Source organism: Aotus nancymaae, unplaced genomic scaffold, assembly GCF_030222135.1.
Source record: "Aotus nancymaae isolate 86718 unplaced genomic scaffold, 86718_ANA_hifiasm-v0.15.2.pri h1tg000040l, whole genome shotgun sequence".
Taxonomy (NCBI): Eukaryota; Metazoa; Chordata; class Mammalia; order Primates; family Aotidae; genus Aotus; species Aotus nancymaae.
In genome coordinates, this window is record NW_026988454.1 from 55,609,816 (window position 1) to 55,625,777 (window position 15,962).

The window sequence follows — 15,962 nt, forward strand, 5'->3', positions numbered from 1 at the left end:
CATACTCCCTAAGCTAAAGTTTTCAGTCTACAAGCAGCCACTGTAATGCTTTACCCTGACATGTCACCTTCAGCCACATTTAACATCCCACCATCAGCCACATTTAACAAGTGAAGAAGCAAAGGTCTAAATCAGCACTGTCCAACAGAAACCAAAGTTAAGTACCATGGACAATTTAAAGCTATCTAGAAGCCAGGTTAGAAGAAAGTAGAAAGAAATGAGTGAAATTAAATTTTATATTTTAACCCGTTATATGTCCAAAACATTATCATCTACCATGCAGTCAGTACGTTAGATTACTGAGATCTTTTTGTACCAAGTCTTTGAAATTACATGTGTATTTTACATTTGCAGCATATCTCAATTTGGGCAAGCCACTTGAAATGTGCTCAGTGTGGCTACTGGCTACGGTGTTGGGCAGCACAGCAGTGTGGAAGACATAGTCCAAGGTCACACCCAGCTAGGTTCTTTCATTTAAATCTCAAAAGAAACGATCTGCTCTTTTGCCCTCCCCCCAGTCTGAAACCCCATATTTCTGTCCTCTTTGTGCCATTTCCCCCCCACCAGCTAACTCTAATTACAGAGAGATGCTTGGTTTGGTTATAACTGCTAGCTCAGCAGTTTTCTACCAGTCCTGGCAGCTGGTGAGACCAACATACACTGCCTGCAAATGATAGTGTAAAGCATACTTTTAAATTTCTCCACAGCAGAGTTTCCATGATTTTCTTTCTCTTACAAGTAATTCACTGGCATTTTTCAAAGCCAGGATTTTTTTTTAAGTCATTCTTTCTTAAAGTCCCATCTTAATGGATTCATAAAATATTTACTAGCTAATAATCTCCCCCAGGGACTCAGCAAAACAAGTAGGCATTAATCTGGTTTTTATACCAGTTATACCTCTGTTTTGATTAACAACGGTTAGGTTTCTTTTTTCTTTTTTTTTTTCTTTGAGACGGAGTTTCACTCTTGTTGCCCAGGCTGGAGTGCAATGATGCAATATTGACTCACTGCAACCTCCACCTCCCAGATTCAAGTGATTCTCCTGCCCCAGCCTCCCGAGTAGCTGGGATTACAGGCGCGTGCCACCATGGTCGACTAATTTCTTGTATTTTTAGTAGAGATGGGGTTTCACCACGTTGGCCAGGCTGGTCGCAAACTCCTGACTTCAGGTGATCCACCCACCTCGGCCTCCCAAAGTGCTGGGATTACAGGCGTCAACCACCGCGCCTGGCTGGTTTTTTTTTCTAACTAGTCAGATACTCTCCCAATACATCAGTCCCATTTTGAGCATCATTCACAATGAAATATCAGTAAAGGTTAGATTCCGTTTTCACTAAATGTCAAGTATCTGACCACTGACCCCACTACTTGAATTATTAGATAATAATCACAATCTCAGAGGAAGAAATGACAAAAGAATGGTGACAGACTCCTAGAGTTTGTTGTGATAGACTTTACCCAAATACAAACCCTGATCTGTAAGAACTGAAATTCAAATAGGGAAAAGATTGTCCCATATTATTAATTAGAGGCCACAACCCCACATCTTCCAACATTCTTAGTTAAGTGAAGGCTAAAGAAGATCATATTTTTTTTCATATCTTACAGTAACTGAAGGATGGTACTGCAAAGCCAGCCCTTCTGTAATACAAATGACTTTTCTTAAATTCCCTTCAGTGCTCTATTCCTCGGATTTTGACTTGATGTCAACCTCATTATTCACAGACCCCCTAAAATCCACCATTTAAAAAACTTTAGGTGTGATGTTACATTTGGAATTAGAACAATGTTGTTGTGAATGACTTGGTTTCATCTCTTACCCCACCATTTCCCTATAGTAATACACACTTAGAGCCCCCAATCACAATCCTTTTATCCCAAATAAATAAAAGCCTTTTTATTTCTTTAAGTGGATATCTCATGTTCATTTCAAAATGTCATTTAGCAGCTGTATTTCTGCTAAATAACCAAAAATTATAGTTGACTCCAGCCAAGTGGCTGAGTACCTAGATTTTGTTTCCAAGTATGGTGCTGAGCAGAAATGTTTTGGTTTCATCCTCAGTATTAATAGTTGACTGAGAGTGATGGTTGGGCCTGGAGATGAGAAAAGGAAAGGAAATATAAAATATAGTGGAAGAGCATCATCTACTTCAGGGACTCTCGACAAATTTTTACCAGAATCACCTGAGAAGATATTAAAAATTCAGGTTCCCAGGCCCCACTGTCCCTCCATTCATTTGGAGTCCCTGAGAACAGGGCCCTGGCAAGTGTGTAGGAACCACCTGCTCTTACTCAATTGTATCCACTTACCAATACTTAGGGTGAGCTTAACTGTATATAAATTATACATCAATAAGCTTGTCCTGAAATCTACTTGTACACATGCATATACATTTTTTAAAGTTTTTGCTTGTACTACCATGAGGAATATTTTGACTGTCAAACACTCTGGAGCCTGAAGACAAAGCTCACAGTTGAAACAATCATTCATCCACTCAATAAACATGTAAGAAACAGTGCTGGGCCTTGTTCCTAGCCTGGGAAAACAGAGATACATTGAGACACAGCATATACCTCAAAGGAGTTTGTTTAATGGATAAGAACTATATCCAACAATTATGCTGCATTGTGAAAAGTGTAATGTATCTATAGAGCAAAAAGGGAGGAATCCTGAACAACCACATACACGCATGTGCACGAATACAGACTTCCACATATTCCCACTTACACCCCACTGCCTTTGGAAGGTAGAAGAGAGAGGCTGTGTTGAGAAAATTTCACAGAAAAGCCACAGCACATGATTTCCTGAGGTGTGAGTAGACAAGGAAGTGAAAAGTATGCTGCCTATTTTTCATAGGAATGGCTCTCAGCATTTGATTCTAACGTCAAAAAGAAAAAGTTTTTTACACCCTTGTTAGTTTTAAGAGGATTTTAGCAACCACTGAAGTGATTCAGTTTGCTTATCCTGATCTATCCAGTCCCAGCGTAGGTCTCAGTGCTAGCACACAATAGGTGCACAGCACAGCAAGTGCATTGAATAGAAGTGATGCTTTCAGCAGTTTTGTCTCTCTTCTAACAAACCTTTAGCCACAATTGTATCTTAGAGTACACACATAATTTTCAAGATAGTTACCTTTGTAAGTATTGCTTCTAAAATACCAAAATCTTTGCCCTTGAAGGAGAGCACATTTAACAATATGAGTTGTTCTGCTGGCATATGCCATGGTATGTTTTGATTTTTATATATTAAGGGCATTAACTCTTTCTAACCTAATTTTTACTCTCATTTTTTCAATATATGTGAAGTTATAGAAGAGCAGCTAGATCAAAAGATCAAATGATAATAGCATGACTTACTTTGTCATTTAAAGGCAAAAACAGAAAATAGTGTTGTATTTTCCTGGATACTGGGTGATCTTGTTGGATTTGGGGAGCAGAGGTTATTTGAGAGCAGCTGTTCATATTGTGTTAAAAATATAGTCGATGTTGGGGTGGCTACTTACCAGGACCACTATGTCCCCTATACATTTTTGCAGCTTATGTGTAAATTATGATCATTGGTTACTTTGATACTAAAGGATATAGTAAGAGAATTCCCAACTTGACCCTTTAACTGTGTTGTTATAAGAAAGGACATTGATACGTTTTGGCTATGTCCTCACCCAAATCTCATCTTGAACTGTAGTTCTCATAATCCCCACATGTTGTGGGAGGGACCCGGTGGGAAGTAATTGAATCATGGGGGTGATTACCCCCATGCTGCTGTTCTCATGATAGTGGGTGAGTTCTCACGAGATCCGATGGTTTTATAAAGAGCTTTTCCCTCTTTGCTCGGCACTTCTCCTTCCTGCCATCATGTGAAGAAGGACGTGCTTTCTTCCCCTTCCACCATGATTGTAAGTTTCCTAAGGCCTCCCCAGCCATGTTTTACGGTGAGTCAATTAAACCTCTGTCCTTTATAAATTATCCAATCTCAGGTATGTCTTTATTAGCAGTGTGAGAATGGACTAATACAGACAGCAAGAACTGATTTACATATGGCTTCGTTTAGAAGGCTGAATGATATTTCTAGAGGTGCCCTGTGCATTGGAAATTTTTGTGGTTAATCTGCCTGCTTTCCAACCCTAAAAGCAATGTACATTCCATGCCCTGTTCTTAAAATAGCCATTCTGACTGGGAGGAAAATAGATGATGGTGTGGGAGGTGGGCTTCAGGTTAAATAGCAGGATGAGCAGGGCATTAACTTTGCTACTGGCACGTGCTTGCATCTGAGCTCCAGTGGGGTCTTGGGCAAGTCACCACCCTGCTGCGATTAAACTTGTTTATGCCTAAAATGATACTGTTTTGAGGATTGGAAGAAGAAATGCGGTGCTGACATGATGCCTGACACTCATAAGTGCTTACTCTGTGTCAAGTCTTTCACTTTTCCCTTTTTACACATGTATCAATCTTGTAATTCTCTTGTTTCAAAACTTTTCAAGGCTCCTGTTACTCCCCAAGAAAGTCCTAAACACCTTAACCTGGCGTCTGAGGCTTTTTATGATCTGTCTGTCCAACCCACCTCTTTATCACATCTAACTCTTTTACTTCCAGTGTAATCCTGTAGCAAAGCCAAACCATCTCTTTGCCCTTGGAGGTCTTTGAACACTCATTTTCTAACCTCTTGGGATGCCTTCCTGCTGTCGCTTAGGGTCTAAGTCTAATCTTCTGCAAGGATCATCTTTTTTAATTTTATTGCCAGTCAGTCTCTGCTTATCCAGCTCATCTTAAATGCCACTTCTTCCTAGTCCCTCAGGCTAGAAAATTCACCCCTATGTCCAACACTGTTTCTTTTTCATCATAGGTGCTTAAAAATAACTAAAGTGTTGAATAAGTCTTAAACATATTCATAGATAACACATGCCAGAGAAACAGGTAAAGGTTTCTTTCAGGTGGGCATTTCTGTCAGGGGAAAGGCCTGAGTGGCTTAAACAACAGAATCTTCTTTTCTCACAGTCTGGAGACTGAAAGTCCAAAAACATGGTGCTAGCAGGGTCAGGGTCTGGTGAGCCTGCCTTCTTATCTTGCAGATGGCCACCATCTCTGGTGTCCCCATGTGGCCTTTTCTCTCTGCCTGTTCCCCTGCTGTCTCTTCCCTTTCCTATAAGAACACCAGTCCTATTGGACCAGGGCCCTACCTTTTTGATTATTTAACTTTCATTAACCTCCTTTAAGGCCCCCTTCTCCAAATACAGTCACATTGGGGGTTAGGGCTTCAGCACATGCATTTGAGGGGACATGATTCAGTCCATCACACATAGGTATAAAAATCCTTTCAATCCTCTGAGAGTGTGTGTGCTCATGTGTGCACACGCCCTGTGTGCAGGTCTCCTCTGTTACAAGCATTCTTTCCTGGCCTCATTCAGGAAACCCACAGGATAGCAAATGACCTTGCTCCCCTGTGGTGGCCCAGCTTGGCCCGCCTACTCTAGCTGCCTCCACATGATCCCAGCCCACAAAGACGCCACTTCAGGCTCACCGAGAGGGCGCCAGACATATACTGTCTCACCCAGTGGTTCCATCGCAGCCCCCTCCTTGCCTCCAGCTGCCAGGAAAGGGGAACAAGAGAGAATGAGCCACAGCAGGGAAGGGAGGGAATTCAGGAACTAGAACAGTAGGGTGACATTTTGTTTTTTAAAAGAGCAGTCTTTCCTTTTACTTCTGTTTAACATTGTCCATGAGTTTTTTTTCCTCCACATTTCTCCAGATACCCGATTCTGAAAGCACTAAAGGAACCCCTTAGCTCTACAAGTTAAGACAGTTGATAAGTGATGTGGGAGAATGCACTCTAATTAGGTCCTCAGTTAACCCACCCCTGACTTAACAGAGGGAGGCTGTTTGGTTACAAATAGTTTTTATTCTAAATCAGAGGCTTCTCACACTGTGTCATCTGCCTGCAAATTAGCTAGAGGCACAAGCTTTGCATTATGCAAAGTACGTATTCTCACAATTAATATGCTGGAAAGTGTGGTTTCACACTTTTCTGTCAGTACAGGGGTTCTCAGGAGTGAACGAGATCACCTGGGAAGCTTTTACAAAATACCCGAGGCTTACCTTCCCCCACCCCAAGCGGCCCCACAGCTGTGAGAGTGAGATGTGGGCCCCACCAACCCTGCGCCAGTAACCCCAGTATCACCACTTATTACTTCCTCAGAAGTTTCTTATTAAATGTTTCAAATATAGTATCTTTTTTTTTTTGCTTGACAAAATCCAGTGACTGATTTGCTTTTTTAACATTTTATTCATTTTATTATAGAAAATCTCAAACGTATAGAAAGTAAACAGTGTAGCATAAAGGACCCGATGCACCCTCACCCAGCTCCAACAGTGATCATCAACATTCTGCCATTCTTGCTTCATCTATAGCTTGATAATTGTTGTCATTATTTTTGACTAACTCAATTTTGTTTTATAGATAGCATAGCCTGAGCACTAAAAATTGGTTACGTGTTCCTACTGCATATTGAATTGACTATGTGCAAGGCACTTCCTATACTTTATCACATTTACTCTGCAAAGCACCTGTAGGCATTGTTACCCACATTTTATAACAATGGTAACTGAAGCTCTCCAAAATTACACACTTGCCCAAAGCTTCCCAGCCAGTAAGTGCTCAAGCAGGAATTCACACCAAGAAGTGTTTGAAAAGCATGCTTTGAAGTGTTTGAAAAGTGTTTGAAAAGCATGCTTCCCCCTGCCCTGCCCCCATAAGCTAAACTTTAGAAAAATAAAGTCCATGAAAAAAATGTATAGTTAAAACTTTTGTAGCATGGATAGATGCCTAGCTATGTGATAAAGCACATACATTATAATAATGTTAGAAGCTGTGTGGTAAGTACATGGTTATTCAGTGTAAAATTAGGAAAACTATGTTTGAAGTGTTTCACAATAAAATGTTGGGAGGTTTCCAACAAAAACAAACTTTGTCTTTACTATCAAGCAGCAGACAAGACACACAGGCTATATTCAGATACCTATCCTGTTGATATCTGCTTCAAAGAGATAGCTTTGAGACTTGGTGGAATTTTGACCTTAAAAATAGTAAACCAAGTGTAAGCCACAAAATATCTGAGATAGGTTTCAATCAATTTAGAAGTTTATTTTGCCAAGGTTAAGGAACATGACCCTTGACATAGCTTCAGGAGTCCTGAGAACATATGCCCAGGATAGCTGGGTTATAGCTTGAGTTTATACATTTTATGGAGACAGAAGACATAAACCCACATATGTAAGGTATACATTGGTTTGGCCAGCAAGGCTGGACATCTCGGAGGCAGTGTGTGTCCAGAGGGTGAGGGAGGGGGTGACTTCCAGGTCATAGGTAGATTTAAATATTTCCTAATTGACAATTGGTTCAAAGAGTTAAGCGCTACCTGAAGAGTTGAAATCAGCTTGAGTTAAGGTAAGTGGAGTCAGGAGGTCTGGAAGATAAGATTCCTTTCATGTGGATGAAACCTCGAAGAAGCAGGTTTCGGAGACCCTAAGTGTAAATGTCTCTTACCAAAGGTGTCAGAGTCACAAGAGAGACCTAGTGGGAAGGAGATTCTCACCCATGTCCAGCTATTTGAATGCGAGGACCTTTTTAGTTATCTGTGGTGGCACATACCACAAAAATAATGCATGGACTTTTTTTTTTTTTTTTTAGCTCATCAACTATCATTAGTATATTTTATGTGTGGCCCAAGAAAGCCAAAAGGTTGGACACCCCTGCATGCAAACTTCCCCCACAAGAAACAGCTTTGCAGGGCCATTTCAAAATACGCTAAGGAAATATATTTTAGAATAAAATATTTTGATTTCCTTTTAGGGCCTGTTATCTGTCATGTGATGTTATGCCAGTGTCAGGTTGGAGTTAGTATCATATTACTGTAAGAGTCTGTTCTGTCAGCCTTAGTGTCTCTTCTTAATGTTCATGCCGGCCAGTTGTGCCTGAACTCCAAAGGAAGGAGGGTATAACGAGGCATATCTGACCCCCACCTTCCCTTCATGGCCTGAACTAGTTTTTCAGGTTTCTTTGGATCCCCTTGGTCAAGAGGAGGGTCCAATTAGTAAGTTGGGGGGGTACTTAGAATTTTACTGTGGTTTACAATAAAACAGAGATTACTTAGAGGTGTGAGTAATCAACATTAACTGGTGAGGTCTTAGAGAACTCAGAAAACCAGAGCAGAAGCAAAGCCTCTCCCAGGGTGGCCCCAGCTGTGGCTGACAGCTCGGGAAGCTTCCTCACTGCTGCTCATGGAAAGCCAGAGCCAGACAAAATGAACAAGTTATTTTTTTCAGTTCAGGCCACTTAGGATTCCATGATGATTTCTTTTTACCATTTACCCAAAGGAACATTTTGCATACATACAGCCTACGTGTTGAAGCTGTTCGTTCTCACGGAAGGGCATAACCAATTTCTTTACACTACATAAAAAACATCAAGCCACCCACACTCCCCCATGATGTAATGCAGGTCCTGCTTTGATGGTGAGCTGGCCTGACCAGGGATTGCTGAGTAGTCTCAGCATTGGGAGTGATGATTGGAAGCAGATAGCCTGTCCAGGGGATTCCAGGGGGTATTTTCTTTCTAAAGGTACAAGGAGATCCTGGGCAAGCAGCTAGCAGCCCCCTTTCACAACCCTGCAGAGAGCTCCAGAGCTCCCTGCAGCTGTCTTTCTTCTTCCTAAGCTTGGCTGCCATGGTGGCATCCACTTCACCCTTCAGTGCTTGGAGCCAAGGGGTCATCACCCAGGAAGGCTCCACCCTTCTGGTTTTAGACTGCTGTGGAGGAGGGAGCCACTTGGAGATACAAAGCCCACCTTTCCAGAATCTTCCAGAGTCCCCACAAATTATGACTACGGTCACACCAGGAAACCAAGACGTTTTCAATAACAACCTTTCCTACTGATTTCCAGTTTCATCTTCCAGAATTCCAGTGCACTGCTATTCAAACCATTCGTGATACTGTTCTCCTTTCACTAGGCCACGAGCAGGTATAAAGCCACAAAGAGAAACCCATCTCATGACTTAACTACTCCATCAGCTTCCTTCACCCTGAAATCTTCTGGCAGTACAGGTTAGAAGGAAGAACAGGCTTTGCAATCAGACCTGGGAATGAATGCCAGCGTCATCATTACTAGCTGCAAGATTTTGAGAAAGTGGCTTAACTGCTTTGAGTCCAGTTCACAGGATTAATGTCAGGTTTGGACTCAGATAAAGTATATGAAGGCTCCCTGCCTAGTCTCTGGCTCGTAACAAGTGCCACTAAGTGCTGGTGCCCTTTTTCTGTTTTATGTATGATGACTTGTAGATATCTGCTGTCAGGCCCTGTCCCTGCCACTGGCTGGTGATGTGAACACACCTCCTGTCTTTGCATCCCTGCACCACAGTTTCATCTTCTGAAAATGAACTGCCTGTTCTCCAAGATGTGGAGTTTTTTAAATTATAGTTTGCCTGCACCTTAGCGGATCCGTCTGATTACAGAGGCACAGTAAGGTCCTGAGTATAGGTGGTGGGCTGCCCAGAAAGTGAGAAGGCCGGGGGCAGACTGGAGAATAGGACTGGTGAGATTCAGATAGGGAGAGCGGGGAGAAATGGTCAAAGTGAGACTGGAATCAAAAGGTTGGCATTTCTAAAAACTATGATTGCCAAGGGCAATTTAGTTATCCCACAGTGAGGAGCATGGGTGCCTATGTCTCCAGTCACTTCCCCACAGGAAACCTAATTGCAGCCTGGGCTCTATGCAGCTCCCAGCTGGGGGAGGCCTATAGGCTTCTTTGTGTGAGGAGCTCACTGCAGCATTCCTGCCCACACACGCCACTGCCACCTTTCTCCTGAGGATGAGTTCCGTTATTATTTCGTGTGACCTCACCGCCAGGAGAGCTGGTTTGGCATTTTGCATAACATTAAATTTGTTGTTAGATGTGCCGTTGAGCCTTGCCTGTGTCCCTGCCTGCTGCAGCCATCCAGTCACTTAGGACGCAGATCTTTCTTCTCCCCAGCTGCGAGGAGCCCAGTAGTTGGATTTCCTTAAATGCAAGCAGATGGAAGTGAGCAGGAGTGTGGAGGCAATTAGAGGATTTCCTCCTCCAAGTAGTGCGGGTTTGCTCTCTCTTTGGGTGTGTGGCTGTTCTTGCTCATTTTAATTTTCCGTTTGGGTTTTGTCAGGCTGTCAGCTTTTCTTTCTGGCTGTATTTTGCTGCTGGTTGCAGGAGCTTGCAAAAATGCGACAATTTGGTTGCTTATTGTTTGGAATCAAACTTTTCACAGTGAGGTATGGGTGATGCATATCATAATGATGACACTTCATATTTGTAAAATATTCTGCAACTTAAAGAACGTTTTCACAGACGTCACCATCTCATTTGGTCTGGACAGAGGCCCAGAAAGAAAAAAAAATGAAGGCTCTACTCAGTCTGCTAGAGTCAGAGTTTTCCCTTATCTTTTTACGTCATCTCTAGTCAAACCACATAGGAGAGAGTAATGAAATGAAAACCGAAGCCTTCTGCTTTATTCCTTTTCTCCTCCCTTCAGTCAGTTAAATATTTTTCAAACACTTTCTGAACACACTGTTAGATTCTCTGTGACAATTCGATAATTGTAGCAGACAATCTCTGCCATCGAGGGAGCTTTCAGTGTAGGTAGGGAAACAAGGCACACAACAGTGAGTTTACGTAACAGCGCCTGGCCCACAGAAGGCACTAAGGAACTAGTGCTGATTGAGTGGGTGAGAAAATGAATGTAGAACGTGGCCTACCAAAGACCTGGAGGACTTTGGTTCTAAGTATAGTTTCATGTCAGTGAAAACACTCAACAAAAGCCAAGTGTCCTTCTGACAGTTAGACTGAAGGACAACCTTTTCTCACTCCTTTTCTCCACTGGGCATTTGCCCTGGGGTATGGCTCGGTGCCCCCAGGAGACACTGAAAGGCTCAGTGCCATCCCAAGAAGACTCTTCCTTCCTTTGGCTTACTCTCATACCATCAGCGGGGTACAGTGCAGACCCCTTAGGGAGGAACCGAAAGATCCAGAGTCCTTGATGAGAATGAGAAGCAAGGGTACAGCGCCCTCAGAATGCCTGGGTGCCTGGGAGCGAGCAGGCAAGAGGACCTGGCACTGTTGTGAACAGCCTCCGTTCTGTTAGCGCCACTCCATGAGGGCTGAAGTCAAGGAGAAAGCCATTTGTTTATGAGCTGGAAAGGGTGAGCAGGAAAAATGCCATTCTTTGCTCTTAAGAATGAGACAAGCATAAAGAGAAAGGCACACAAGCAGACCAGAAGGAAGAGATTGCTTACAAAATTATCGTCAGGAAAAGTGCTAGTGAAATCACTCCTCCTTAAAAGATCTATGTCCTGGTTTTGGGAACGTATGATATTATAGACCTGGGCCAGAAGCCAGAAGAAGGCAATGGGGAGAATCAAAGAGATTCTTGGCCCCAACCCTTACCAGACCCTGCCATGCACAGGAAACAGTTAAATAATGTGACTGTCTCACCTGCAAATGATCAAGTTTTGGGTATAAGCCAAGGAACTGAGAGATGGGGAGACCAGCAGAGTCCTGAGGAGCTGGGAGGGAGGCTTACATGAAGGGTAAGACTTGCATGAGCCTGGCCGGTAGACGAGATGTGGCAAGTGCATGGACAGTTGTGTGGAGATGCATTCCATCCTGGCTGGAGCGTGTATGAGAGGCAGTGGGAGATTGGTGGAAAAGGTATAGGGCACTGGTGTGAAAGGCTGGGAAGCCACACTTCAGAGTGGAGAAAGTTGCTAATCAGAGAGGCAACATGCTGGAGGTGGTAAGTAGAACTTTGTTCATGCCCAGAATTTTCATTCTTGTCCCGCTGTCCCAGATGCTGGGCTTCAGTCTACACTGTACCCCGCTGATGGTATGAGAGTAAGCCAAAGGAAGGAAGCGTCTTCTTGGGATGGCACTGAGCCTTTCAATGTCTCCCGGGGGCACCGAGCCATACCCCAGGGCAAATGCCCAGTGGAGAACAGGAGTGAGAAAACGTTGTCCTCCAGTCTAACTGTCAGCAGGACACTTGGCTTTTGTTGGGTGTTTTCACTGTCATGAAACTATACTTAGTTTGTGAATGTTTTAGAGACTACCAAGAATGTGTGTGACATGAATTCTAGGCATTTTCATTATGGTGGATTTTTAAAAATAATGTCCACATTAATACACACCCCTAATGTAAAGTACTCAGAGATACAGGACACACAGAACAAAACAAAAGTCACCTATTAGCCCATCACACAGAGATAGTCACTCACATCCTTACTATTTTGTCCTTTCCCAATGCAAATTTAGGAATTTTTTTTAAATGGTTTCAAATTATATCCTACTTTGTTTTAACTTGGCAATGCGCCATGAATATTTTTTAGTTACTAAATTTATCTCGCAATATGATTTTAATGCAATATACTATTCCATTATAGGCATGTACTATATTTAATCCATCAAACAAAATCAGTCTACTATCTTTGCTTATTTTGGTGTTTCCAGTGAGTTAGGCTTTTAACATATTTTTAAAAACAACATCAGAACCTAGTATTTTCAGATACCCATGTTTTTATTGAGTGAATTGCCCAGCCAGATCTAAGTGAATATAGAACATTCTCTACTCTTTTATCTTGTTTTTATTGTCACTTCATTAAAAATGGTAATAAGTCAACTGTGGAAAAACAAAATCATACATGCCATAGTTTCCTTCTGTAAGACTGTTAAAAACATGAGCTGACCAGGCCCCCATGCCAGTGGACATGCCTGAATATAGAATAAGAGTGTAGGGGACTCAATTGGATCAAGCAGTTCTTAGAATTTAAATGACATCCTGTGTTTGGCTGTAATGAAATTTCAACAGAAGTAACTCTCCCTATTATCTTCATGTAAATGAAAAACAAGCATTCGAGAGCTTTCTTAAGAGCTTTGCTGGCCTCTTGACCAATGTGTCCCTTCACAGCATCCAGCTCCTTCCTGATGTGGGATGCCATTTTGGAGGGCTGCTTCCTGCTGACTTTATTATAAGCTGTGTAGAAGAGAAGGTGTCAACCATATTTTTCCTTTGAGGCAGAGTTCGATTTGCAGAGGCCTGGACTTCCTGCTTATGTTTCTTTCCAGTAAATAAGTGTGATTCACCACAGTTCAAAGTAACCCCATCTACAACGCCTCATTTTTTTTAAATGAAATTTTTCCATGGGAATAGAATAGAGAGGAATCCTGTGGGTCTTCCATGAAATGATACTCCCTGCCTCTGAGTTTTACAATATAATTAGGTTACTTGTTTTTCGTAAATGTTTTTTATTCTGTGCTTATCTGGATAAGGTGCCTGTTGAAGAGCAGGAGATGAGGTTTAAGAAATAAAGCACAGTACTCAATTTTTTAAAATTTCTGTGCCTTACTGTTGCTCCTGGATAGAAACACAATTTTTCATATTAAGCTAATACTTAGCCATTTGCCGAAGCCTCTCATCAATTCTAATAATTTATCTGTGTTTCTCTTAGGTTTTCTGTGTAACCAAATATACCATCTATAAATGATTATAAGTTTTAGTTCTTTTTCAATCTTTTATCTTTTATGTATTTATTTTTCCTTTTCCTACCACTCTGGCTATGACCTACAGGACATAGCACAGGGATAGGAGAGAGGGATAGCACAGATTTTTAGCTTGTTAATGATTTTAAAGGGAAGGCTGTTAGCATTTCACCATGGAGTATGGTGCTTACTGCTGGGTTTTGGTAAATACTATTAGATTATGAAAGTTCCCTTCTGTTCTTAATTTGCTAAAAGTTTGCATTTTTGAAAATTATAAAGGGGTTAATTTTTATTGAATGTTTTTTCTATATCTATTGATAAGATTATTGGGGTTTTCTCTTTTAATCTGACAGTACAGGAATTATTGTCATCCAGTTTTAAAGTTAAATCATCATTGCATTATTAGCAAAAATCCACATTAGTTGTGATATATTTTTTGCATTGTTGGGTTCCATTTGCTAATATTTTATTTTTTTACATTTGTATTTATATCTGAGAGTAGTCTGTAATTTTCCTTTTTCCTACTGTCTTGGATTTTGGTTCTGATTATCCTAGTGCTTTTTCATTTTCCATCTCCTGCACTTTTTTTGTTTCAGTTTTTTGTTTTGGTACAAAACACAGATTTTTTTTTCATTTTTTTCTAAAACTATCTGAATCTAATGTTTATTGATTTTGGGGGTTTTTTTGAGTGGAGTGATGAGTAGCTTTTTAACTAATGAATTAATTTTTTTAATGGTTTTTAGACTATTCAGGTTTCTCTCTTGTTAGAATAATATTTTGAATTATTCTGTGATATTCTTCATTTCATTGAAATTGTCAAACTTAGTGGTGCATGTTTCTTCATAGTACAGTATGCTGGGGCTTAATCCTCGGTGAATCTATAGTTATGTTCTCTCCTTCATTCCTAGTGTTATTATTTGTGCCATCTCTGTGTTTTTCTTTATTAGATTTGGTTTGTCTCTTATTAGTCTTTCCAAATAAATAGTTTTTCCCTTGTTCATCCTCTTTAGTGTATCTTTGTTTTCTGATTTCAATTTCTACCGTTTATTATTTTCTTCTGCTGCTTTCTTTGGATGTACTCTTATTTACTTTCTGACTTCCTGAGTTGGATACTTGTTCATTAATTCTCAGTGCTTTTTTCTTTCTAGGACAAGATTTAAGTATTTTCTTCTAAATAAAACTGTAGTGAAATCTGACACATTCTAATATGGAGTATTTTTATCATCACTCAGTTATAAGAATGTTGTAATTACCATAACTATTTCTTCTTTGATTCATGAGTTTTATTAGCAGCATCATTTTAAATTCCCAAATGAATGAGAGTCTTTAGTAATCATTTTGTTAAGGATTTCTAATTTAAAAAAACCTATTGTCGTCTTGGATGTTGTTTGTATGACACCATTTCCACAAAATGTATTGAGACTTGGTTTGCGGCCCAGTACATGGTCAATTCTCTTTAAATATTCCATGAATTTCTTTAGTGCATATTCTCTGATGGGGGCTATGGGGACAGAGTTCTAAATATGCCCATTAGATTAAACCTCTTCATTTTGTTGCTCACATCTTCTGTATCCTTATTAATCTGTCAGTCTCTTCAAGGAGGTGTTATTAAAATCTCTCACTGAATTTGTCGCTTTGCCCTTATAATTCTGATGATTTGCTTCATAAATGGTTATAACCATTTCCCAGGAAAAATATTAAAGAACTTTCCATTGACATTATCCGCTTTCCCTCAAAATATGCATTTTTTTTCTTTTGGCTTCTAAGCAACCATGAATCCAGTTTCTCAGAAGCCATTGTCTCAAGACATTTGTTTTCAGATTACCTTGTTAGTGTCTACGCTATGAGCTATTATAGAAAAAAAAAATCAAAATCATATAGCTGTGATTTTCCTGTGCTTGAAGGAGCCTTAAAGTTCATCTAAGCTGTTTTTTAAAAACAGCTTAAATCTTCTCATCTAGCCGGACACAGTGGCTCACGCCTGTAATCCCGGCACTCACGAGGTCAAGAGATCGAGACCATCCTGGCCAACATGGTGAAACCCCATCTCTACTAAAAATAGAAAAATTAGCTGAGTGTGGTGGCTCTTGCCTGTAGTCCCAGCTACTTGGGAGGCTGAGGCAGGAGAATTGCTTGAACCTGGCGGGTGGACGCTGCAATAAGCCAAGATTGTGCCACTGCACTCCAGCCTGGCCACAGAGCAAGACTCCATCTCAAAAAAAAAAGAATAAAAGAAATCTTCTCATCTAAGCACAATTTCAAGTGTTTGTATTAGTTTTTCTCAACAAAATTTCAGGTCCTTTTAACATCATATTACTGTTAACAAGTTCTAAATTCTGTTCTCTGGTTTCAGAGACTGTCAGATTATACATACACATACACATGTACTTGGTGTGTGTATGTGTTTAT

General features: G+C 40.8%; 1 protein-coding gene across 4 annotated transcripts in view; it reads left to right on the forward strand.

Annotated features, from left to right (window-relative positions):
- FYN (FYN proto-oncogene, Src family tyrosine kinase) overlaps positions 1-15,962 on the forward strand; it is a 218,936-nt gene that overhangs the window by 105,313 nt on the left and 97,661 nt on the right. The gene's annotated exons all lie outside the window — the stretch shown is intronic.